The sequence below is a fragment of the Muntiacus reevesi genome, chromosome 2 (genome assembly GCF_963930625.1).
Source record: "Muntiacus reevesi chromosome 2, mMunRee1.1, whole genome shotgun sequence".
In the NCBI taxonomy this organism is placed as follows: domain Eukaryota; kingdom Metazoa; phylum Chordata; class Mammalia; order Artiodactyla; family Cervidae; genus Muntiacus; species Muntiacus reevesi.
The window spans coordinates 34,960,923-34,986,429 of record NC_089250.1 but is presented as its reverse complement, the minus strand read 5'-3'; positions in this window follow the sequence as shown (position 1 = coordinate 34,986,429).

Sequence of the window (25,507 nt, the reverse complement as noted above, 5' to 3'; positions counted from 1 at the left end):
ATTTTGAAATCATTAAACAGGAAAAACCCCTGTGGAGTGTCAGTTGAATGTTACTTTAAATGAATATTTATCATCTTAATTGCATACATTAGAAAATGAGAAAAACTATAAACTCATGAGCTAGTACTGTCTGCAATACAGTAAAAACAGAACTGCAGAGCCAGCAGAAAGAAAGCAGAAGGAAGGAAATCATAAAGATAAGGATAGCAATTAATGGGCTAGAAACAAGCAGTAATACAGAAAATCCACCAAACTCAAAGCTAGTGCTTTGAAAAGAGTGATAAAGCAGTCTGGTGAGAATGACCAAAAGCAGGAGGAGGAAAGGCATGCAAGAGAAACAGGACTTAACTATAGAAGGAGATTTCCAAGCTTATCAGAGAATACTATGAATATCTTCTTGAGAACATGTTGGAAACTTCAAGAAATTGGATAGTTTCCTAGAAAAATGTCAATTACAAAAAACTGATAACACAAAAAAATGGAACCTACCTATAAACCACAAAAGAAGTGAATCAAATTAATAATCTACAGCTTCCCCCCAGCTCTGTCCTCTCCCCAGAAAACAAACCAGACTCAGCCAAGATTACAAAATCTTCAAAGAACAGAAAGGCACGTCCTTGAATAAGCTTTTTCAGAGAATAAAAAAAGGACAACTCTCCACATCATTTCATATGTACAATCTTGATAACAAAATTGAATGAGTAAGGTAAGACAAAGCAAAACCGTAAGGCACTGACAACTATGAATATGAAGGCAGTGATCGGAAATAAAATATTAGCAAACTAAATCCACTGAAGTACTTTTCAAAGGCTTTTTTTGCCCAATGATTGTTTATCTCAGTGTTGCAGGATGACTTGCATTAGGAAGTCTTTTAATGTAATTTACCACATTTGAACATTTAAAGATATGCAGACATTACTGTTGGACTTCTCAAGTGGCTCAGTGGCAAAGAATTCGCCTGGCAGTGCAGGAGATGCAGGAGACTCAGGTTGGATCCCTGGGTCAGGAAGATCTCCTGGAGGAGGAAATGGCAACCCCTCTAGTATTCTTGCCTGGAAAATTCCATGGACAGAGGAGCTTAGCAGGCTGCAATCTGTGGAGTCACAAAGAGTTGTATGTGACTGAGCTACTAAGTGCATACAAACATTACTATACATTGCTTAAAATTTTGTGTCTATGTAAAATATAAGACACAGTCAAGTTATTTGTCATCTCTTGTGATGGAGGTTGAGAAGTGAAGGGAGTGCTTCAGCTGTCACTAGATGTTTTATTTCTTATAAAAGAAAAAGGTAACTGAAGCCAAAATTCAGTTAAGGAGAATGTTTCTTAGAACCAGTGGATGAGTTCATGTTTTTTCCTGAATTTTAAAAATATTACACTACTAAACATTTAAAATTTAAGACATAAAGAAAAACTGCAAAATTTAAAACTAAATAAATTAGAACTTGCACTTTTCCATTGATATTTTCCATTTTTATTCACTCACCTACTAGAAAATGTTCAGTTTACAGCAGATTTTACTTGTTAGACGGGCAGGTCTTCCTAACTTTCCTTCCATAAAATGTTTAATAGTTTCTGTGGTTAATACTTTAGATTTCTTGTTTACCACTATGAAGAAAACAAAGTGGTAGATGTTTGAATAGAAAAAAGATTAACCCACTCATCAATAACCACCATAATTCTGTTCCAGATACAGATAGTCCTACTTGGTGCATTTTTACTTTCTTCAATCCCCCCGGGTGAATTGGAGTTCACTCCTGTCTGCTTTCTGATTCCTGCTTAGATTTCATCTACTTGGTCTCTTCATCATTCCCCACACCCAGTGTCTCCTTTTCTAACTATCTCAGCAAGAGGGATTGACCAATCACATATATTAGAATATATTAACTAGTTGTCGAAGTGAAAGTTCTGGGAAGTATATTTGCACAGAGTAGTATTTGCACATCTATGGGTATTATATGAAAAGAAGAACGAGCAGTTGGGGACGTGGCAAGTGATTGTGAGTGAGTGAAAGTTGCTCAGCTATGTTTTTTGTGACCCCAGGGACTATACAGTCCATGGAATTCTCCAGGCCAGAATACTAGAGTGGGTAGCCTTTCCCTTCTCCAGGGGATCTTCCCAACCCAGGGATTGAACCCACGTTCCCCGCATTGCAGGCAAATTCTTCACCAGCTGAGCCACAAAGGAAGTGATAGGATGGTATAAAGGGGATACATTTATAGACTGAGCAGAGTGGGGAGCACTCTTCTATCTGCTGAAGAGATGAAGGAAGATTATATGAAGGAAGAGGCATTTGGACTGAAGAATGAATGAAGTAGGGAAGGCAAATGGCCTGGAGGAACTTTGCCTGTGGGAGTCAACAGTGGAAATAACAAGAGTTGAGACCAGAAAACAAAACAGAAGCTCAAGATGCTGTAAATAGTTTTTCAAGTCTCTTCAACCAGGAAATTGCAGTCTCCTCCCAGGAAGCCCATTTTATCTCTGTCTTTAGTATAAATAGGGTTTCCCTGGTGGCTTAGACAGTAAAGAATCTGCCTGCAATGCAGGAGATCCACGTTCAATCCCTGTGTCTGGAAGATCCCCTAGAGAAGAGAATGGCTAGCCACTCCAGTATCCTTGTCTGGAGAATCCCATGGACAGAGGAGCCTGGAGGGCTACAGTCGAGGGGATGGCAAAGAGTCAGACACGACTGAACAACTGACACTTATTACTTAGGGTAAATAATTCCTTCTATTGAGCCCAAACCTGCTTTTCTGAAACTTCTTGGATCTAGCTTTGGAGATCACAAAAAGACAGCTCCATCCCTGGATTTGTCACTGTCTGACACTCCTCGCACACTGTCTTTTGTCCAGACCTTTTCTCCTCTCCCAACTTCAGAAAAAGAACCCACTGGGTGGGATCTGACTGTAGTGCAAATGCCCACCATTTCAGCATTGTTGGAGGGACAGCTTTCTTTCATGTCTCCTTTTACTTGAGTGAGGGCTCTTGTGAAAGAGCCTTTTGTGTTCTTAATTCCTAGTGCTGAGATCTAGACGTCTCCTGCTTGCAACAGATTGTGTCTCAATGTTCTTAAAAATGTTCCTTAACTAACTTTCTGTCCCACACTTGATAATGTGACGGCATCCAGAATTTGCCCAAATTAAAATTGATTATAAGCATCTTTCTATCTGCACCCCTCCCGCAAGAATGTCGCCAGCCAAAAATTTGCTGTTGACAAGTTTTTTGGTCATTAGTGGATCAGTGGTATTTTTTCTGGTGGAGCTTGAAGTCCTGGGTCCTCCTGTACTCTGGTTTCTTGGATGTTGGAAGGAGGAAGCTGATGATGTGCCCTTTGCTCACCAGAGGTCACAGAAGACAGAGGACACTCCTCTAGCCAAGGTCAGAGGTTGGCTGCCCATGTGGGATAAAAGGCAGCAGGCGAAAGGACACTGTAATTGGATAAATCTGTCAAATTTTCACATTTCCAGTTTCCTAACTTTTCATTTAGATAAAATCTGCCCTTCTCTTTCTCAGCTAATTCACATCAGGTTCTCTGAATCATAGCCAGATTTCTCTGCATTTTTGGGTTCAGCACGCATTTCTTGAGTGTACTGTGATCCAGATACTGTGCTAGGCTCTGAAGGTGCCGAGGAGATAAAACCAGGCCGGGCCCTTGAGAAGTTCATGCTTTTATTGGGGAGTCAGACAAGCAGGAAGGTAGAGGCCATCTCGGCTACTACTAACTTGATTCTTAATATGTTTTCTGGTTTGTATTTTTCTTACATCTTAGTCCAGGAATCTTTCCAACCCAGGGATCAAATCCATGTCTCCTGTGTCAGTGGTAAAGAACCTGTGCCACCTGGGAAGCTATCATCTGGTTACTCATGACAGTTCCATGAGCTTCATGTATTCCCTACCTTTTACTATGAAAGAGATAGGATGTGGGTTGAAGTGAGGTCACAGAGCCAAGATGTGGGGTCAGGGAGCAGACCCAGGTTCCCTTGCCCATTGCTGAGCTCCCCCCAAACCATGCAGGACAGATTAATTAAGAGCCAGGTCCAAGTGCCCAGTAATGACATGAGTGACATGTTTAAGCCTAGGGAAGGTAAATCTAGGAAGTCTTCCCAAGGAAGCTGGAATCCGCATGGAAGTGAAAAGTGAAAGTGTTTATCAGCTGTGTCCGACTCTTTGTGACTCCATGGACCGCCAGGCTCCTCTGTCCATGGAACTCTCCAGGCAAGGTTACTGGAATGGGTAGCCAAAGGTGAGGAATATGTGAACCTCACAGAACTGTCATGAGTATCCGAACGATAACTTCCCAGGTCGCGCAGGTTCTTTACCAGTGACACAAGAGACATGGGTTTGATCTCCGGGTTGGGAAGATTGCATGCACAGAGGAACCTGGCAGGCTACAGTCCATGGAGTTGCAAAGAGTCAGACACGACTGAGGACACACACAATGTGTGTCAGATATTGTATTGTTTTCTGCTTCAGAGTAGATTATCAGTTTTCTCCTTTTTTTCCTCCGTATCTTTGTTTCTTCATCTATTAAATAGTTAGTTTATCTATCTTTTCTAATTTTTCGCCTGCCTCTAAGATGCTGAGATTCTGATATACTGATAGTAATTGCAAAGATAGTTATCTTATATATCTGTTTTATTTTTTGAGCAATATTGTAAGTTTCTTGAGAGTTGTTATAATCTGGGGCTCCAGGAACTGGTGGGTTTTCTGTGTATGCAGTGAATGTCATTCATCTATGTGTCACTATATACCTATTATGTATCTGTCTTGTTTTCCATTAAAAAACACAGACTCCTTGAGAAAACTTTCTGACTTTATCCCTTCAGCATGGTACACTGCTGTACAAAGAGGTGACTGATAAATATCAAGAGTGGATGGGGATTACAGGTTATCTTCCATTGCAAGTTCATACTTTCTTTAAACATTATCTCTCGAATTGCTTTGTTGTTCAGTCGCTTAGTTGTGTCTGACTCTGCAACCTGATGAACTGCAGCACGCCAGGCTTCCCTGTCCTTCACTGTCTCCCAGAGTTTGCTTAAACTCTTCTCCATTGAGTTTCAGATGGTTGCCATCCGACCATCTCATACTCTGTTGCCCACCTCTCTTCATGCCCTCAATCTATCCCAGCCTCAGGATATTTACCAATGAGTCAGCTTTTTGCATTGGGTGGCCAAAATATTGGAGCTTCAGCATCAGTCCTTTCAATGAATATTCAGGGTTGATTTCCCTTAGAATTGACTGGTTTCATCTCCTTGCAGTCCAAGGGATTCTCAAGAGTCTTCTTCAGCACCACAGTTTGAAAGCATCAGTTTTTCAGCACTCAGCCATCTTTATGGTCTAGCTCTCACATCCATAAATGACTACTGGAAAAACCATAGATAGCTTTGACAACACAGACTTTTGTCAGTATAGTGATGTCTCTGCTTTTTAATATGCTGTCTAGATTTGTCATAGCTTTTCTTCCAAGGAGCAAGCGCCTTTTAATTTCATGGCTGCAGTCACTTGTCTGCAGTGATTTGCTTATATTCACAATAATTAATCTTCCAGGGACTTCCATAGAATTTTCATACTAAAACGTCAGTTAGTCTGAAGTTTTCTTTAGATATCCTTTTCTGATAATAACAGGTTTCCGAGTTGTCGTCATTTTTTTCATTTGATATATTCTTGAAGAGTTTACTCACGAGCTGTGAAATTCAAGTACTTGCCATAATTGAATTCCAAATCTTATCTCTCTGTTATAATCTGATATGTATTCCTACTGTGCTTTGGCTCCAAATATGAAAAGAATCACATTTCAGAAATCCATATTTTACCTCAAAGGAAATTTCTGCTCTCATTAATGAGGAGTTTGTGTACATTGAACTCTTCAGAAAAAGTTTAATCAAATGGTCCTCAAACCTCCTACTCTTTGAAAGCTCATTACAGTATATACTAAATGCAAAGCAAACAGCCAACCCTTTGTTACTGGAAATTCTCCCCGAGACTGAACAAGTTGAATATTTAAGAGGACACTCTGTGCCACTGCTCGGAGACTGAATTCTCTCAGTAAACACATATTCACTTATTGTTCTCCAAGACAGCAAATATGACAAACGTATTACAGAGTTTCCTTGTTTGTACTCAAGTAGTAAATGTACTACCTCTTTAAATGAGATCTTATCCTGGTTAACAATTTAGTTAATAAGTAGTTAGTTTAAATCCCTTCTAGCACTTAACACTTGACCTCAGTACATCTGTGGCCCCTGGTAGTCTCAAGAATAGATCTGGAGACTTTCAACAAAGCCCTAAAGTTTAGGAACGTCTAGGAGAGTGCTGTCATGCATGAGCTTTATCCCCCTTTCTTTTTAAAAGAATGTCTATAAGTTTGGTAAATAATCAAAATGTATATTACATCTCCATATGGCCTTTAAATCACTCAACTTGTGTCAAGGACTAATTCTAAATACTTTGGTTTCTAAGGACTATAGTTGATAGCTTGACTAGATTCTGGTTTTTTGTGTGTGTGCACACATGTGTGTACCATATATTAAAGTACATGATTTTGTTTCCTAGTAGCTTCTGGACTAGCTTGAGATATTAGGGATTAATTTATGCAGTCCAATTAAGCATGCTTAACTCCAGGTTTCTGGGATTTAAAATAGGGCTATTTATAAGATAAGAGAAAGAAAAATCCTGGCTTTCTTCCACCTGCCGTCCCGCCCTGCTCTCATGACCTGAGAGTTCTTTTCCAGAGTGGAGCACGGTCAGGAGCACCCATGGTTTTTAAGCCTTTGTCTGGTCTTATAAGAAAAAGGTTCAGAGTTAAGGAATATGAATATATATACATATATATATATATGTATATATATATTTGTTACTGCTTTAGTCTCTCAGTCGTGTCTGACTCTTTGCGATACCGTGGACTGTAGCCTGCCAGGCTCGTCTGTCCATGGGATTCTCCAGGCAAGAATACTGGAGTGGGTTGCCATTTCCTTCTCCAAGGGATCTTCCTAACCCAGGGAATGAACCCAAGTCTCCAGCCTTGCAGGCAGATTCTTTACCATCAAAGCCACCAGGAAAGCCCATACATAGCCCAGGTGGCACTAGTGGTAAAGAACTGTCAAAGCAGGAGACGTAAGAAGTGCGGGTTTGATCCCTGGGTGGGGAAGATCCCCTGGAGGAGAGCCTGGCAACCCACTCCAGTATTCTTGCCTGGAGAATCCCATGAACAGAGGATCTTGGTGGGCTACAGTCCAGGGGGTTGCACAGAGTCAGACACAGATGAAGTGACTGTGTTTTATATATATAAAACATATATATATGTTTTATTCTTACAACAAATCTGTAAGTTAGGAACTAGGATTTTCCCCCCTTACTATAGGTGAGAAAACTGAGGCTCAAAGAAGGTTAAATGATTTGCCTCAATTACTAAATATTGAAGCTGAAATTTTAAAAAAGTGACTCTTGCCTCGAAGTCTTTGATCTCAAACATTTGTCATATGTAGCACATGATATATTCTAGCTGAAAGCATCTTCATAACAGTTGACATTCCCTTGACCCCTGCCTCACAGAAACAACTGCTCTATTTCCCAGATCTTTATTTTTATGCATTTGCAATAGATGTATACATAATGTGCTTTTTTATTGTGGGATTTAAAAATACAAACCATATCACACTGTATGTCTTAATGGACAACTTGTTTATCTTTAGATCACTGCATGTTTCAAAGATTTTTTTCCAGTTCAATCAAAGGTTGGGCTTTATTATTTCTTAATGGTAGCGTAGTATCCTTTGTTATGGATAAGCTCTAGAGTATTCTGTCATTTCCTTGGTGACATTGGTGATTAGTTTTCTTTTTTTTTTTTTGGTGAAACAAAAGTACTACAAGAAGCATCCTTGTGTAGCCCATTACATGTGCTTCTTTCTCACTCCTCATACCCTTTGGAATCAGGTACTATGAGGCTCTTCTGCCCAAGATCACCCAGGAGGAACACAGAGCCCCAACTGGCTTTTGTAGGGCATGGGGTGGGGAAGGTGCTTCTCCTGGTGTGTGTGTGTTGGGGGTTCTCTGGGGGCCGAGACGCCCTTCCAGCTGTCGTGACCTGAGCAGACAGATCCCAGCCTTTCTGACCCGTTGGAGGGCGGCCGCGCCACTGTAGCTGTGAGTTTAACATCTTTGTGAACATTCCTGGCAATAAATCCCCTGATGGGACCTTCCCTGGTGACCAAACCGAGACGACTCCTAGGGTAGGTTTGTGATGTGGGGCTCAGGGCGGAGCCCCGAGAGGTGGGATCTGTGGAGGGGAGCTAGAAGGTGCAATCAGGCTTTCCAGGCATGGAGCCCTCCTCCTGGGCCTGACATGTCTTTTCCTATTCTCTTCCTTTCCTTTCTCTTTGCCGAGATGTTAGAAGGGCTGGTGTCTTTGGGGCCCTTCTTGTGCCTCCCGCCTCCGTTCTACCTGTACATGTTGATTCATCCTGGAGAAGTATTGATGTATCAGTGGCTTCCAGGGCAGCCTGACTGGCCCAGCACTCTGAGGTTGGCCATTCTAATGGGACATGTCCATTATTGAGCCTTGCTGACCCTGGCTAGCTCTTGGCAGGTAGATCCCTGCGGTTGCCTGGCCCAGCAGGCACTTCTGCTCCTAATAGTGGGGAGTCTTGAAAGGAAGACGTACTGAGAAAAGGAGGCAAGGAAATAGGAAATGATCAGAAGAACCTGGCCCTCCTGCAGCTTCTCACTGGAACTTTGGCATCCTTGGGACCCTGCCTCTGCATGGGTTCTGAGAAGGATCGCAACTAGGCAATGCCTTGCTTCCAACTGTTCATGCTAAGTTTAGGAAGAAATGCAGCATTCTAGAGAAAAGGGGAAAAAACATGTATATGTAGTCCAATAACTTTTATCCAATCTGTCCTGGAAGTCATCTGCATGTGAGCCTTTCTATTCAATATTGACAATATTATAACTACATTTTTTAAATGGCAATACTGACAGCTTTTTAAATAACTGACATTATAACTGCATCTTCCGATTCCTTTTTTTTCTCCAGCATGACTACAAAAGGAAACTATTACTGGCATAAATTTGATGGGGCATCCTCAGTGTACTGTCCTAGGACTAGTATTTATTCTTCAGGCTGTAATTAGACAATTATTGTTCCTGGGCAGGGGAAGCAACCTTTCGCTAAGCACATAGCAATGTTTGAAGGTGTCAATGTGGGCTAAAATTCAATGTTTCTTTAATTAATATTAAACCAATAGCCTGGAGAATTCCATGGAGAGAAGCCTGGTGGGTTATAGTCCATGGGGTCATGAAAAGTCAGACATGATTGAGCGACTCACACACACACACACACACACCCCAATAGTCACATTATGCAAAGCATCGCCTCTGAGACTGCTCTGAATTCTTCACTACTGAGTCTGTTTCCTGAGCTTGTTGCCCCCTAAACCCTCTCTCTCTCTCTCTCTTTTTAAATTTATCTTTCCCATTGAGCCCTAATGTGCAGGAAATAATGTGCATGCTGTATTCTCCAGTTACTGCTTTTGGGGTAAAATTTAAAAGTGAAACATGGCTTCTTTGAGACTCTGGGAGATTCACTGTATTGATTTGCCTTTACCATGTAGTGAAAAGGCTTTGATTTATTTACCTTTTTAATCTGCAAGCCTTGGCCCCAAATAAAAGTGACAAGAGAAATGAGCTTTGAAAGGATAGTTTTTTAACTGAATGTCCAGGGTATTTTTCCATCCACTTTTGGGCTGTGCGGGGGTCAAGGTCTGAGGAAAACAGATGCTTTCTGAGTTTTGTGATGACACCTGGAGCTGAGTGCAGGGCCTGGAGGTTTGGGGGAGACAGGCTGTTCAGTCCTGAGTATGGTTTGTGGGCTCAAGGAAGGAGAGCCGTCTGCCCTCAAGTTTTCTCCTACCAAGCCCCACAGGGTCTGAAATGTGAGACGAGATCTTCTAGGTTAAGCACTTCTTCCCCTGGGTTCTTAGCAAAAGGGGGAAATTCCAGATCTTAAAATGTCTTGTCAGTAAAACGTCAATGTGAATTTATTTCTCATCCTCAGTAGCTGAAAACATCATGGGAAGTTTTAACAAATTTATTGATGAGTCTAAAGAAGACTCTTTAGTTTTGCAAATCAAGTCTTACTGGATCAGAGCCATGCCCATTAGTTAATATAGTGCTACAACTGCTGTTGCTTCGCAAGAGTAGGACTAAGTAGCTTTCCAGAGGCCACATGACTCCCAAAGCCTAAAATATTCATTATCTGGTCCTTTATAGAAAACTGTACTGACCTTTGGCCCAAAGTTGTGACGTCTAATACAGTAGCCACTAATCACATGTGACTATTCAAATGTCAATGTCTTAAAAACTAAATATAATTAAAAATCCAGTTTCCCATTGGCACCAGCCACCCTTGACTGTTAATGGCCACCATATTGACAGTGCAGATAGAGATGATTTCCATTGTGGCAGAAAGTTCTTTTGAAACATATATTAAATGATAAGTTATATATTCACATATAAGAATCCATTCACAACCCATACAGATCAAGTGCTTCCATCTTTATCACTTTTGTTTTAATCAAAACTATCTCAAGGAATGAGCTCATTGTTGAGCTCATTACCTGTCTCTGGGAAGTATAGTATACGCTGTTCTGTGAATAATCTTCCACGTAGAATTCCCTCCAGTATATTCATGATCTGATCAGTTAAAGTGACTGTTTTCTTCTCATAGTTGAATCTAAAAGTGAAAGGCATGCTGGCAGCAAGCACATGTTTCATGACCTGGGCATTCACAATTCCTTGCTGGCCTCTGGGTTGGAGATACGGGCTCCCAGGACCATGGACTTGGAAGGAAGGCCCCTCTGCCCCACAGCCTGAGAACTCTTGCCTGCAGCCACAAGGTAAGGCAGCAAACTCTTCCAAAGAAAGTGCTAGAGACACCACTGTGGCTTCCAGGGACCTGAAGTGCTTCCCTGGGGAAGGATTTTGAAGCCTGGGGGAATCATTGTCCTTGATCTTGGCAGAGGTTTGGCTCTCTGCCAGATGCATATGCTATCTTGAGACCTGGTGGGGAGCGGATGGGACCTGGGGAATGCTCTTCTGATCTGATCTGAGAATCATTTCTGTATTAGGACAAAAGGCTAAGCTGATGTTCGAGAGATCCAACCATGCAGTGGCTTAAAAGACAGAAGTTTCTTTTATACGACAGTCCAAGTTTCCAGACACAGGCTGTGGCTCCGCAGCTGTTTAAGGATACAGGTTCCTTCCCCACCCCTGCTCTATCCTCCCTGGAAGAACTGTCATCTGCGTATGTGGGAATGGGGGTGGGGTCATGCCCGCTCCTGAAGGTTGCTCCCTGTGGTATAACTCGTGACTCTGCTCAGGGCTCCTGGACAGTCATGACACCTAACAGGAGGGTGGCTGGAAATGACGTCTGGACTAGTGCTTGGGAAGAATTCAGATTTTAGTAGACCACTGGCACTTTCCACTAACCTTTCCTCTGCTCAGCTCTTAATGTTCTTTTCCTTTCGAACATCAAGACTCCACCAAGGAAATGTGTGCGCTTGTATCTCTTCTTCTTTTTCCTCTTTAGCTCCCTTTCTACCTTCCAAGAAAAGAATGAAAGAATGCCATTTGCAGCAACATGGATGAACCTAGACATTGCGTACTGAGTGGAGCAAGTCAGACAGAGAAGGAGAATATTGTATACATTCTTCATATGTGGAATCTAAAAAGAAATGATATGAATGAACTTGCTTACAAAACAAAAAGGGATAAACTTAGAGAACAAATTTATGGCTGTAGGGGAGAGGATGAGGGGAAGGGACAGTTAGGGAGTTTGGGATGGACATATACACACAGCTATATTTAAAATAGATAGCCAACAGGGACCTACCATATAGCACGTGGAACTCTGTTCAATATTATCTGACAGACTGGATGGGAGGGGAGTTTGGGGAAGAATGGATACATGTATATGTATGTATGACTGAATCCCTTTGCTGTTCACTTGAAATTGTCACAGCATTCTTTGTTCATCAGCTATACTTCAATACAAAGTAAAAAATTAAAAGAAAAAAGAAACAAAGAGAATTAGCTTTTGCAATCTTTTTATTTTTGTTCCAAAAATGTCAAATCTCCAAAACCCATTCACTGGGTTGAAAATATATTACCTTTCCATAGGGAATGATCTTTTTCTATATAAACACTGAACTCCCCAGAACAGGAGCTACTGATCGTTTTCCTGAAGCAGGGGTGGTGTGGGAAGCCAGGCCCTCTCATCATATCTTCAACAGCCGGAAGCAGAGCTACCACCAGAATGTTCTTCAGAGCCAATCAGCTGTGTGCCAGTCCCAGTGTACCTCATTACTGTGTTCCTTTCATTCCACTAGAGCAGCTCCGAGTCCTGACAGCCAGTGGGGGGTCACTGACATGGAAATGCTCAACCCCGAGTGCCCTAGCTTCCCCCCATACAATTGCCGAATTGTTCTGGGGACCTGTTGATGCAACAATGCTCATGCTGAGAAGTTTGCCCTGTAATTAGCAAGCAGCAGCTGTCAAGCTCATCAAATGGTTTTATGTGATGAAGTGAATGAGACAGAGCAGTTTCTTCTCCTTCTCTGGCAGGGATGACAGTGGGTTTTTGAATGGAACTGACACTTCTGTAAAGGAAACTAAGTGAATTTGGCTTCCATTTCACACTTGTGCTTTCTAGACTGATATCGAATCTATGAGGCTCATCTCTTGAGCCTGGTCCCCTGATACCTGGTTGATGGGGCGGCAAAATCTTGGTGGAGTTCAAGGAAGGGAATAAAGACTGAGGGTTGTGAGCTCCATCTGCTCTGTGCCTGAACAGTCCTGACTAACCTTGGAGAATTCTCAAAACAGAGACTGTTCTGCGCTCCTTCAACATGGGAAAGAAGTTCAGTATGTGATAGTTTGAACCTTGACATTGTTTTTTTTTTTTTTTTAATTTGAGGAAATTGACAATGAACTAGGATGAGACCAAGGTTACTCAGTGCTAGAGGACAGTCATTCCCTGAAGACCTGTGATTAAAGTAAATAGGAATTTCATTTTATCTTCTATCTGCATTGAGTGAAAACATACAGCTGTAGAGAGACACTGTGAGTGGTTGGAAGAGTAGCAGAGGAGGAGAAACCAGGGAGAAGTTGTTTAACTTCTGTGAGCCTCAGCAGCCTTGCCTGCAAATTGAGAATATTCAGTAATCTTTAGAATCTTATTCAACTTCAAATATGTATGGATAGTTGCATGGCATCATTTACCAAGTATTGTAATAATGTAGTGTTCTTAAAGGGTTGTTCTTAAAATGGTTTTAGGTAAAAACCTCTTTCTCTTAATACACATATATTAACATTTATATATTTATATATATATTCACATGAGATATAATGAAGCTTTACAGACACTCTGATGCATTAGCTATTTTCCCCTTATATTCATACTAGTTAGAAATACAAAGCAGTTAAAAATGTGGCTCTCGTGTTCCTGAGTTGAATGAGAATGGAAACACATACTTCCTTAGCATTTTATCTCTATCAAAATTGATGTACTGTTGTTAATATCATCATACTTCTAACTGTGATGATGACAATAACACTATGAATGAGATGAAAAGCAGAAATTCTAGCGACAATTTCTGTTTGCTGAAAGAACCATGATGGGAAATCTTTTAAAATGGAAACATTCCCATTTGCTGTAACTCCCTCTGTAGATTTAATTTTTAAAAAGCCTTCTGCCAATTGTGTCATTACAGAACTGGGGAAAAATATACAGTGCATAATTGTACATTGCTTATTATATTTTCCAAATCATGCCATCTCTTGGTGGGCTTTAAATTGTAACCAGGTGAAATGAAATTCAAATGTTGGCATCAAGAGCACGTGGTTACCTGGGAAATAAATTGAATATAAATATGTATTTGGGAATTTTGCTCAATTTCAAATTATCCAATAGCACAAAAAAGCAGCTGCTACATAGCCTCTGAGATAATATAGTGAAGGAAAACATGCTATTTATCTTACAGAATGATGCAATTTGCAGGTTAAAGGAATAAAATTTTATTTTTCAATTATTGTGCACTTTATAATCTAGACCATTAAGAGCCTTAATGCCAGAGCTGAGAAGAAGTTAATACAGCTAGTTAGGCAATAAGCCCTTCTATTATTTCTTTGCTTTTGTTTGTCCCCTATTGGGTGGGGCTATTTCATGTGGATTGAGATGGGTCTATAATGTTTGGGTCCCTTCTCAATGTAAACTGGCTCCCATTGCCTCCTCTGTCCCAAGGATTCCAGGCTGTCTCTTCATTTATGAATTGCTACTTCTTGTCATTTTATACTGGGCTTCTCTCTTTCTCAATCCACTGTGAAAACAGAACACAATCCTGGTATTACTTCCATAACCTTCTGTACCTGAAGCAAATTTACAGCTCATTGGAAATTTCCAAAATTCTTTTCTGTAATTGCTGAAAACAGGAGGGCTTCTGTGCATATGTAAGTACTTAAAAGTTAGGTGAAAGACCAGACTTCCTTTCATGTTCTTAAGTTGGTCTTAGTTTGGTCTTTTCTATGTCAAAGATTTAATTTTGTTAAACCATAGTTTTGGGGGTTACTTTGTTCAAAAGAGAAGATACCAGAAAATTTCAGAGAAAAAGAAGATATGAAATGAATGCCCTGGGTGAAGAGGATTGTAGGGTGTGTGTGTGTGTGTGTGTGTGCGTGCGTGCATGTAGGACTTATGAAGAGATGGACTTGAAAGCACTAAGAATATTGTCTTTAAGGGATGAGGTCAGTAAGTGTGGTAGTCAAAAACAGAAGACAGCAAATTTCTTGACACGACTCCCTTGAGAGTTGGGGTCTATGTCCTCTCCTCAAATCTGGGTGGGCTTGTGACTTGCTTGTAGCTGGTGGAATCCTGCATGATGGTTTCACAGTCTGGATAGAAAAGATGATACAGCTTTTCCTCTGTTGACTGAGACACTTGCTACTGGGATCCTGAGTAGCCATGCTGTGAAGAAGCCCAGGTCGTGGTAGATGGCACATGGAATTGCTCTGGTTAAGGTCCCAGCTGACCGCCAGCATCAACCACCAGACCGGTCAGTGAAGGTGCCCTCAGAAGATGCCAGTCTCCAGCTGTTGCATCACTCTCAGTTTTTCCAGCTGAAGTTATACATGTAGTTGAACGGATGTAAGCGACTTTCCTTGTACTCTGACCAAATTCTTGACTGATACAGTTTGTGAGCGTAAAAAAAAATGGTGGTCTTGAGCTGTCAAGTTTTGGGGTAATTTTTCAAGCAGCAGAGGTAGCTGGGGGCATGGGGAGAGGTTGGGGCAGGGCGGACGGGACAACGTTACCCTCCCTTTTCCTTTGGCACCTGAACAAACCCTAGGGCAAAGTAGACTGTGCATGTGGGTCCAGAAGAGACCTTAGCATCAGTTTCAAGGGAAAAGAGAAAGAGATAGAGAGGAAGTTCTTGTGGCCAACAACTCCAGGCAGCCATTTTCAGGCAAACGAACCTCAGTCCAGTGTAAACACATCAGTGGGTACTTCTACAAAAGATCCTTTATGAGAACCAGAGTTTGGGGACTGGCAATTCTGTTTTTGCAAACTCAGAGATATGCACCAGTTTTCTAGTCAAGATTTCGCAGACAGAATATTTCTATATGGACTATGGGAATGGTTATGCTCTTGAGTGCCTGATGATGGAGAGGAAAAGCACAGGTGAAATAAAATCAGGGTGCTCTGGCCAGGTCAATTGAGGTCCATGGGATCACAGTCAGTAGAGAGGGCCATGGTCCTGACCCAGGGCAGGGATCAGCCACTGAGAGCCAGGGACGCTGCTCCAGAACCCCCATCCCGAGATACAGCCTGGTTCTCACAAGGCATCCGGATACCCTGCTACAAAAAGAGAAGAATCCCCAGAGATGGTGCTCACTAGAACCAGTATGAGATTTTCCCTTAGGATATAATTTATAGATTAATCTATTTTTAAAAATAAATAAAATGATCTCAACTGGGGTAAGAAAAAGCTTGCAACCCAGAAGGTTTCTTGAAATGTTCTTATGAATAGACTGTTTTTCTAATTTCTGCCCTCAGTTTGTATATGATATATTATTACACCAGAATGTGAAGCCAGCCAAATGAGCCCCAGGAAAGAAATATTGCTCCAAAGTAAATATAGGAACTTGGTTAATACCACATGATCAGATATCTTGCAAATAAGACACACAATTAAAATATCATCGTATATGAGATTGGGAGTAACAGATTGGACGAGATAGTCCCACCAAGCTGAAGTGGAAATATGATATGCTTTCTGAGCCTTGAGAAGAATTCTGGGAAAATGAAACTTTGAACCTAGGCAGGGAAGCGAGCGTGATTATGGAGAAATATGGCTGAAAACTAGGGGACACAGAGGAACAAAAGTAGATCATAAATCTTTAATGTAGAGCAAATATTTAGCAAACCATTGTAGCTGAAGAAAGGGGTATACCATTTGGGGACATGAGGCCATTCTCAAATTTGGGTTAGCACCCTCTGAACAAAGCTAGCAGGTTAAACACTATTAATGCATATATTTATAAACATGGTAAAAAGGATATTAATATTTTAAAAATATATTTAAAAGAATCTTCTCATAGAAAAGAAATTCAAAGTGAAACAAGGGATCTACTTTTTAAAGCAAAACAGTGAAAAGCCACTAAATGAAAGAGTTAAGGATGGGGTCGCATTTAAAAAAACTCATTAGAATGTGATTTTACCTTGCCGAGTACATAATTCAAGAGAAACTTTGCTTTAAGTAAAGGGTCGAAAAAATGGAAACTACAAACCAAGAGACAGAAAAACAAACTCTAAGAAAACATCTTCTTACTGCATAGCTTAAAAGGAATTATTGCTTGGAACTGGAAATATTTTTATTGCGAAAACTTTTTACATTGCGATATTACTTTTTTTAATGAGGCAGCTCAGACAGCTTGGGATATATGCTTAGAAAAAAGTTAGGAAGAGACGAAGTGTCTTCAAATAAATAAGAATTTTTAAGTACAAAGGTACCTAATTCAAAGATATCCCTAGAAAATCAGTCTGACCTTTTTAATCTTTTTCACTGGGGGAAAGATAGCATAAATACCTTTTATGGGCAATGAACAATTTTGTTCTTTGCTTAATGTAGACAGAACTCTGCTCTCCTGAAAAAAATTGTGAGTTTTCCCATTTTTAAGGGTTTTCCTTCTCTCAGGTCTTACAAATGATTGACACAAGCCCAGAAAAGTTGCAGACCCAGTTTTAAAGGATCAAAGATTGAAATGGAGCTAATTGCCTGAAATGATTCTACATCCTGGAGAGTTAACTTAGTATCACCATTTATTGAACTAATAAAAAGTAAAAACATGGCTTTCAATAAAAAGTATATCTCAGAGAATGATGCTAATTATTATTATTCTCTTTTGCCCCCAAAAATGTTTAACCTGACCTTTGTCTTTTGAAGGTTATCCAAAGCTTAGTACATTTTGTTAATTGGTTTATTAACTTTTCTGATCCTGGACTAATTCATACACAGACTTTGTTATGTAGGCTCACATTCATGTCCTTGTATAACTTGTGGTGTCAGATCATATTTTCTTACTAAAAAGAAAAGTAGTGTTGGAAGAGAGCTTGAAATGTGACCTGGTTTTGCCTTCCAGCAGGTGTATTCTAAGTTGATAAATGAAGATGAGTAACCTTCAGACTGGGAGGAGGTTGAGTTTAGATCACGGGCCACCAGTGAGGCCCTGATGGACTAGATCTCATTGCCCAGCTTCACAACCCAGAAATCTAATCTTCTACTTCAACAGTAATCATGCCGTGGGGAAGAGGGCACTGACCCATGATCAATTTCCATTGGAATGACAATTGTGAGAATTGCATTCATCTGTAGAGTGCATTTCTGGTGACCTTTGATTGTAGGCTCCTTCTCTACAACTGTTCTCCTTTGAGGGCTTACAGGCCTTATACTCACCTCCTATATGAGTTTTTAGAAGAGATTTGAGTGAGGAGAGGGCTTTCCTGATAGCTCAGTCAGTAAAGAATCCGCCTGCAATGCGGGAGACCCTGGCTCAATTCCTGGGTTGGAAAGATCTGCTGGAGAAGGGATAGGGTACCCACGCCAGTATTCTTGGGCTTCCCTGGAGGTTCAGCTGGTAAAGAATTGGCCTGCAATGTGCGAGACCTGGGTTCGATCCCTGAGTTGGGAAGATCCCCTGGAGAAAGGAACAGCTACCCACTCCAGTATTCTGGCCTGGTGAATTCCATGGACTATATAGTCCATGGGATCGCAAAGAGTCAGACACGACTGAGTGACTTTCACTTGCACTCCACTCCACTGAGTTGGAAGAAGTCACAGGCTACCAAGTCCATTGAAAACTCCTTAAGTTCTGTCTCTTGACATATTTGAATGGCTTTATTGGTCCTGGTGAGTGTATGTGTGTATGTGTACTTAGCTGTGTCTGACTCTTTGTGACCCCATCAACTGTAGCCCACCAGGTGCCTCTATCCTTGGGATTTTCCAGGCAAGAATACTGGAGTGGGTTGCCATTCCCTCCTTCAGGGAATCTTCCAGACCAAGATATGGAACCCGTGTTTTTTGAGTCTCCTGCATTGGCAGGTGGATTCTTTACCCCTAGGCCATGTGGGAAGCCCCTATAGCCTTGTGTAATAAAAGTGTAAGTCTTTGAGTAAGGAGCCCTCTAATTCTGATTCATTTGAGGTTCCTAAGTGGAACAATTTCTCATGAATATTTTCAGTTCTAATCAAGTCGCCCTGGTCTCAGAAGTGAGGTTTTCCTAAATATTTGTATGGGAAAGAGAGGAAACCCTGAGACAGTTATTATCTGGCTCACTGAAAACTTTTAAGTCTTGAGTAAGATTGGACATTTCGTAGGCTTTCCTTTGTGTGTCAGAGAAAGTTTCAACAAGGCAGGCAGTTAGGCTAGATAAAAGAAAAACCCTGGCCTATTTGGAGATGAAAGTTTTCAAACTAGGGCACACCAAATTCATTGGAGACAATCTCCTCAAAGGGAATGTTTGCTTTCCTTTGAAAATTCATTGTTATAATGCTCGCTGTGTCATTAGGCCAGATGTGTGATTATTGAGAAGCAACTAAAAATAACAAAGGAATGCTTCATCCAAGGCCTCCTTTTACTATAAATATATAATCACCTAATACTAGGTGATTTTTTTTTTTTTGTATTGAAATTGTGAGAGGTATATATTCTAGGGGTCTGCTTTTCTATGAAAAGACATAAGCTGTCCCCATCCATATTTCTAACCAGGCAAGTTCCCATGCAACTATGGCATGGAGAAAAGTTGAGGAATTTTTTTTTTTTTTAATCTGGAAAATATTTTACATTGAAATTTCAGAAGAAAGGCCCGTTCTGCTCTGTTTTTGGCCAGATCAGTCTTGCCCTTTGAAAAATGGCAAGGTTACTTTGTTAACCGGCCCTAAGCAGGTCTAGTTACTGACTATGCTTGGGCTCTTCTCTGGGCCGGAAACAGTTTTCCCCAAGGCCAGATCTCATTTTCAAGACTGAACCCTATGACATCTCAAGGCACTAAATCCATAGCTGGGTTTCAGTCAGACCTGGAGGGAAAGCAGTTATTCAAAGGAGCTCAGGCAAAGGCAGGGGACAGCGGGTGAGCTGTGCTTATTTTCCCAAGGACCCTCAGGCTCTGAGGTGTGATGGTGCATCTCTGACACACCCCAGATCTTCTACCTCCAGTCTAGTTTGGTGTCAAGCTGGGTCTGTCCTCAGAACGTGGTGAATAATTTTGGTCTTGAAACAGGAAAACATGAAAATACTCAGACACAGAGTCAAAATGCATATTAAGCCAAAAATAGTTGCCTACCTTCAGAGGGGAAAAACTCAGTTCAGGAAGACCAGACTATTAATCATGTACCACTGAGCAATGGAACATCTCTGATCAGTCATGGCTTTCTTCAAGAAATGTCTTCCCCCAACTCCCCATTCCCCATAACCCCCGATGTGAAATGAGGAAGTCTAACATAGACACAGAATTTTCAAAATATAGAAAGTTTCCTTTGATAAAATATGCAAAGGAAGGCATGTCATAATAAGAATAATGGATTGAAAATGAAAAGACCATTTCCTCCAGGAAGTCATCCTGGATTTGGCAAGAGTAGCATTGGGTCCCTACCCCCACCCCAACCACCACATGTCTTCCATTTAATGCTGAAAGTTATTAATATAACAAAGACTAAGTAAATATATTATATAGGCTTTGATTTCAAAGCTACAGGAAGCCCAGATCCTAAAATAACAGAGGCAGGAGAAGAGAAACATTTTTAAAAGTCAGATAACTATCATGCTCAATATATCTACATGGGCAATCAAATTTCCCTGTGACAGGTGTTTCTTTTCCCCCTATACAGAAGTACTTTTCCTAATGAAACAGAAAAATTTGCAAAATATTATTTGTAGATAAAGTGTTTGTAATTGCAGTTAAATTTTAAATGTCTTTTCCTTTAAAAGGAATACTGATAGTACAGGGGACTATATTTAATGTATTTTAATAATCTATAATGGAAAAGAATCTAGAAAAGCATATGTATATGTGTACAGCTGAATCACTGTGCTGTACAGGAAAAACTAACAACATTGTAAATCAACTATACTTCAATTTAAGAAAAGTGGGGAGACTTTCCTGGTGGTCTAGGGGTTAAGAATTCACCTTCTAATGCAGGGGGCACAGGTTTGATCCCTGGTCTAGGAACTGGGATTCCACATGACTCATGACTGGAAAACCAAAACATGGAAGGACAGAGGCAATATTGTAACAAATGTGATAAAGAGTTTAAAAAAAATGGGTCCACAGTCCTAAAAGTCTTAAAAAAGGAGGATGGGGTGGTTAAGAATCCACCTTCCAGTGCCAAGGACACAGGTTCCATCCAGGGTCAGTTCAGCTCAGTTCAGTTGTTCAGTCGTGTCTGACTCTTTGTGACCCCATGAATCGCAGCATGCCAGGCCTCCCTGTCCATCACAAACTCCCAGAGTTTAATCAAACTCGGAACTAAGATCCCACATGCCGCGGGGCAAATAAGCACTTCTGCCCATGTGCTGAGCCCATGTGCTACAACAAAGAGCCAGTGCAACAACAACAACAACAAAAAATAGAAATTCTGTGATGAGTCCTTCCTGCAGAGAGGTACTTTATAATATGAAAATCTACCTTTAAAATATGTGAGAATTGGGGTTTTTTTTGTTGTTGTTTAAAAGAAGGCTTCTCTGTTCCAAAGCTTTATATATAGGTAACTGTCTTTCTGACACGTGGTAGTTATTTTCTGTTAATTCCTTTCATTTAATTTAATGCTAGATTCAGTTTTTAGTATGTTTAAAGGCACATATACTGTGGAGATGAGATGGTGGAGGTGGAGTCTGTGTCTTGAAGAAATTTACAAATCAAAGGACCCACAGCGTTCAGGACACACCTGCTCTCTTCACGTATAAGTTTCTTTCTGTCTGAGATAGATTCACATCCCTTTAGGGACTAAAGTTTAATCCAGAAACTACTATGGGAGAAAAGAGACAGATACACTACTCAATCATCAGAACAAATGTGTCTGGATGAGTTCATCATGTTTAGACTGATAAACCTAGTGCTACTTTGATAGGATTTATAAATCAGGATAATTAGTTCCAAAGCCAGGGAATCTCAGATCCCTGGGAACCAGGAGACACTTGTGCATATTTGTCAAGTGTACGATTAAAACTTGCAGCTTGGTAAAGGGCTCTTGGAAACATTTAACACAACACTGTAAATCAGCTATAGCCATGGACTGTCTTTCCTCAGATGCACTGGGATGATGTGAGGAGACCAGAAAACAGGACCTCCTCCACTTTGTAGAATCTGATGAAAGTGCCAAGGATCCAGGACACTGGGGTCTCTGGGATGAAGCACAACCACTCCCCACCCCCACCCACCAAGCTGAGCTTCCCAAGTGTGAGAGCCATGGAAGCTCAGGTCTGGGGCCAAGACCCCCAAGTACTGACCAGGTGGAGTTCATAAGTGGAAGGCATTGTTCTCTGCTCCCTGCAGACTCACAACTGCAACGGAGGGATGTCTGTCCTTTCAAGGGATTCTGGGTAATGCATTCCGTTCAGTGGAATCTGAAAAAAATCAAGACCCCTGTGGTAGGTATTGGTCATTGGTTTCCAGTTACTCAAGTTTTTTATAAGTCTTAAGGATCTTATAAACTTTGAAAGTTGTAGTAAAATATTTATAGAGCAAGTCAAAGAAAAGCATAAAACAGTAGTTGAGGTGAAATTCTGACATGAGTAGAATTCCTTTCTACCTCTCTTACTTCTTGATTCGTGAGGTTCTAAATATCCAGCTTGGTGAAATATCAACCCATTTCACTTCATAGGCTGGACTGGTATGATTTCCATAGCTGCTATATTATTTCATTTCTGTTCTTCCTTGTGTTTACGTCAGAAATCCAAGAGACAATTTTGATGAGAAATGGTGCCACAGGTCATTACCCTTTTGATTTTTCCAAAGAAAGGGCTTTGGACCCACTTTTCCCCTGTGCATGAGAAAATCTAGAGTAGTCATTGGCATTTCAGGTTTCTAGGGCAGATATGAAACGGAGGGGCTTCCCAGTTAGTACTAGTTAGTCGTTAAGAACCCTCCTGCCAATGCAAAAGATGTAAGAGATTCGGCTTTGATCCCTGGGTCAGGAAGATCCCCTGGAGGAGGGCATGGTGACCTACTCCAATATTCTTGCCTGGAGAATCCTATGGACAGAGGAGCCTGGTGGACTGGTAGTCCACCTGGTAGTCCATAGGGTTGCAAAGAGTTGGACTCAGCTGAAGTAATTTAGCATGCACACATGAAATGGAGGACTGACTTATAAGATGGACATCCAAAGTCCTCAGATACCTTTTAGTGAAGCTGTCATCAGGGCCTGGTGTAGCTTCATCTGCAGCAGTCACCTCATGCCTTTGTGTCTTCACTTTCCCAGCCAATACTTAGGGTCCTTCCCTCCCTGGTTGGGGCCTGGCACCTTTAATGACAGGGTGCTGCTGTCCCTCAGCTGTGGCCCTGCCATTGCCCGGTGGGGACTGGTGTTCTGCAAATGTCAGACATGGGGTCCATAAACATGCATGGAGCAGGAAAATTCTATCGCATATAAATGTGAGCAATATTATTCCAGGAAAAACATATGACTGTTTTGGAAGTCATAAGGGATTTCCTAAATGACTATGGAGCAAGCAGCCAAGAGGTTTTTGCTCAAAGGAAGCCTAAGATCATAACTGAAAGAGTGTTTAGGAGGCAAGAAAAGGTCAAGAACTACAGGCAGAAGTCATGTCCTCCTGGTCCTGTGACCATAACTCTGGGGTGAAATGAAGTTCATGTCCCTTTATGCAAAAGTATGATGATATAGGTATGGGGTGGGTGCCTCAAAGAATATATGTGAATAAATACATCTAAATAAATGTGGTCTTCAAGTTAGCCATGGTGAAAACTCTACAATGACATATGTTTGCTTAAACATATTTTTTCCCCTTAAATCTTTTTTGAAACTCTTTACTCAGCCCTTCTTACCCCTTAGAATGTTTATTTTTTTAATTAAAAGAATTTTCCCCTAGATTATGATATATACTACTCTTTTGAACCTCTTGGGGTTTTGTATATATTGCTAGTGTATATATTCCCATTTAACACTGTAATTAGTTATTATCTGGGTTTGTGCCCCATATAGGAATGTATCCTGATATAGAGTACAAGTAAAAAGGTAAAAAAAAAAAAAGTGTATGGAGTAAAGGCATTTTTTGCCTAATATTTCAGATTAAACATTTTGTTTTACACCAAAACAGTGTTACCTGATTTGATCATCTATATTCACCAGCTCTGTCTTCAAATGATTTGGGGTTGATTTTCAAGAATCGACGAAGCCTCTTGGTATCAAGATTTATAACCATTGAGTCTATCTAAAAAAAAAAGAAAAGCATTCTTGGCTCTGAGGGCAATTCCAAAGGAGGAATTTCCAAAATATTTTGAGCTGTGACTGCATCGTAATAGTGATGCCCGGTGGAAAAATATTTTTTTAAAGCAGTAGAACCATTCTTTTAAAATGACTAAGAGTTACTGGAGGCTGAGAGATCAACTCACTATTGTGGCAAACTTCATTTGCTTTGGGAAAAGTCAGTGGAATTTGTTTGTCCACAGAAGTTCATTTGTGTAATCAAAGTCATCACGCATCTGACTCTAGACTTTGCAGGCTGAGATGTGATGTGCTTTATATAATATAAATCAAACCTAGTTTTAGGAGGATCTTGTCCTTCTGTTCTGTTCTCTTTAGTCGCTTACTGTGTCTGACTCTCTGCGACATGTCCATGGGATTTTTCAGGCAAGAATACCAGAGTGGGTTGCCATTATCTCCTCCAGGGGATCTTCCTGACCGAGAATCGACGCTTCCTATGTCTCCTGTACTGCAGATAGATTCTTTACCTGCTAAGTCACAGGGGAAGCCCTACATTGTCCTCGCAGCCTCTTTGAATATGGATTTAGATTTTAGCAGTTGTCTCTGAAACAGGTTTTGTTGTTCAGTCCCTAGGTTGTGTCTGACTCTGTGAATCCATGAACTGCAGCATGCCAGGCTTCCGTGTCCTTCACTATCTCCCTGAGTTTGCTCTAACTCTTGTCCATTGAGTCAGTAATGTCATTTGTATCTCTGTGTGTGTATAGATGTATGGGAGTGTTTGGACGTGTGAACACATCGTCAAATTATTCATGTAAGGACATTGCAAGACCCAGGATATGACCTGGCCTTCTCTTCACATTAGGGGACAGATTGGGAAGAAAAATGGACCATGTTTGGCCTAGCACCAGCTGGATCAGAACACCAGGTAGAATGTGATGAAGACCAATGGATGGAAAGGAATCACTGATCATTGAGATGGGGTTTGGGGTCATGGAGGCTGCATGGCCACTGGTAGGTGATTTGAAGCTTCCTTCTGTAGGAAGACCCCTTTTCCAGTCATCCCTAGGGGGAAGTAAGCATGCCTGGCCTTGATATCTGGGGCTGTGGCACTAGAGCTGGATTCTGGGGGTGGGGGAGCCAGGAGACAGATTGAGAGGAGGCTGAACTGGCTGGGTCACTTTCAAATTGGCCAAGAGCAATGGAGAAGGCCCGAGGTTGGCTCTTGGGAGTTGTGCATCTCTAGAGAAACTACTTTAATGAGCACATAAATGTTCCTCTGAGTTGTAATTGTGTCAGTTCAAACCTTCAGTAAAATTTTATTAAACCATCTGACTGTTCCTTGCTGTGCTTTGAGGAATTAAAGGCAGGGCTGGGTCTGCAGTCAAGGTCCTTGCAGGGAGAGCATAGCAGCCTAGGGAGAAGCCAGTTTCCAGTCCCCAGGTGATCTGCAGATTGTGGAGTAGGGTGGCGGTGGGGTGGCTGGAGGAATGACCAGTGGTTCCTGGGGGGGCAGGATGAATG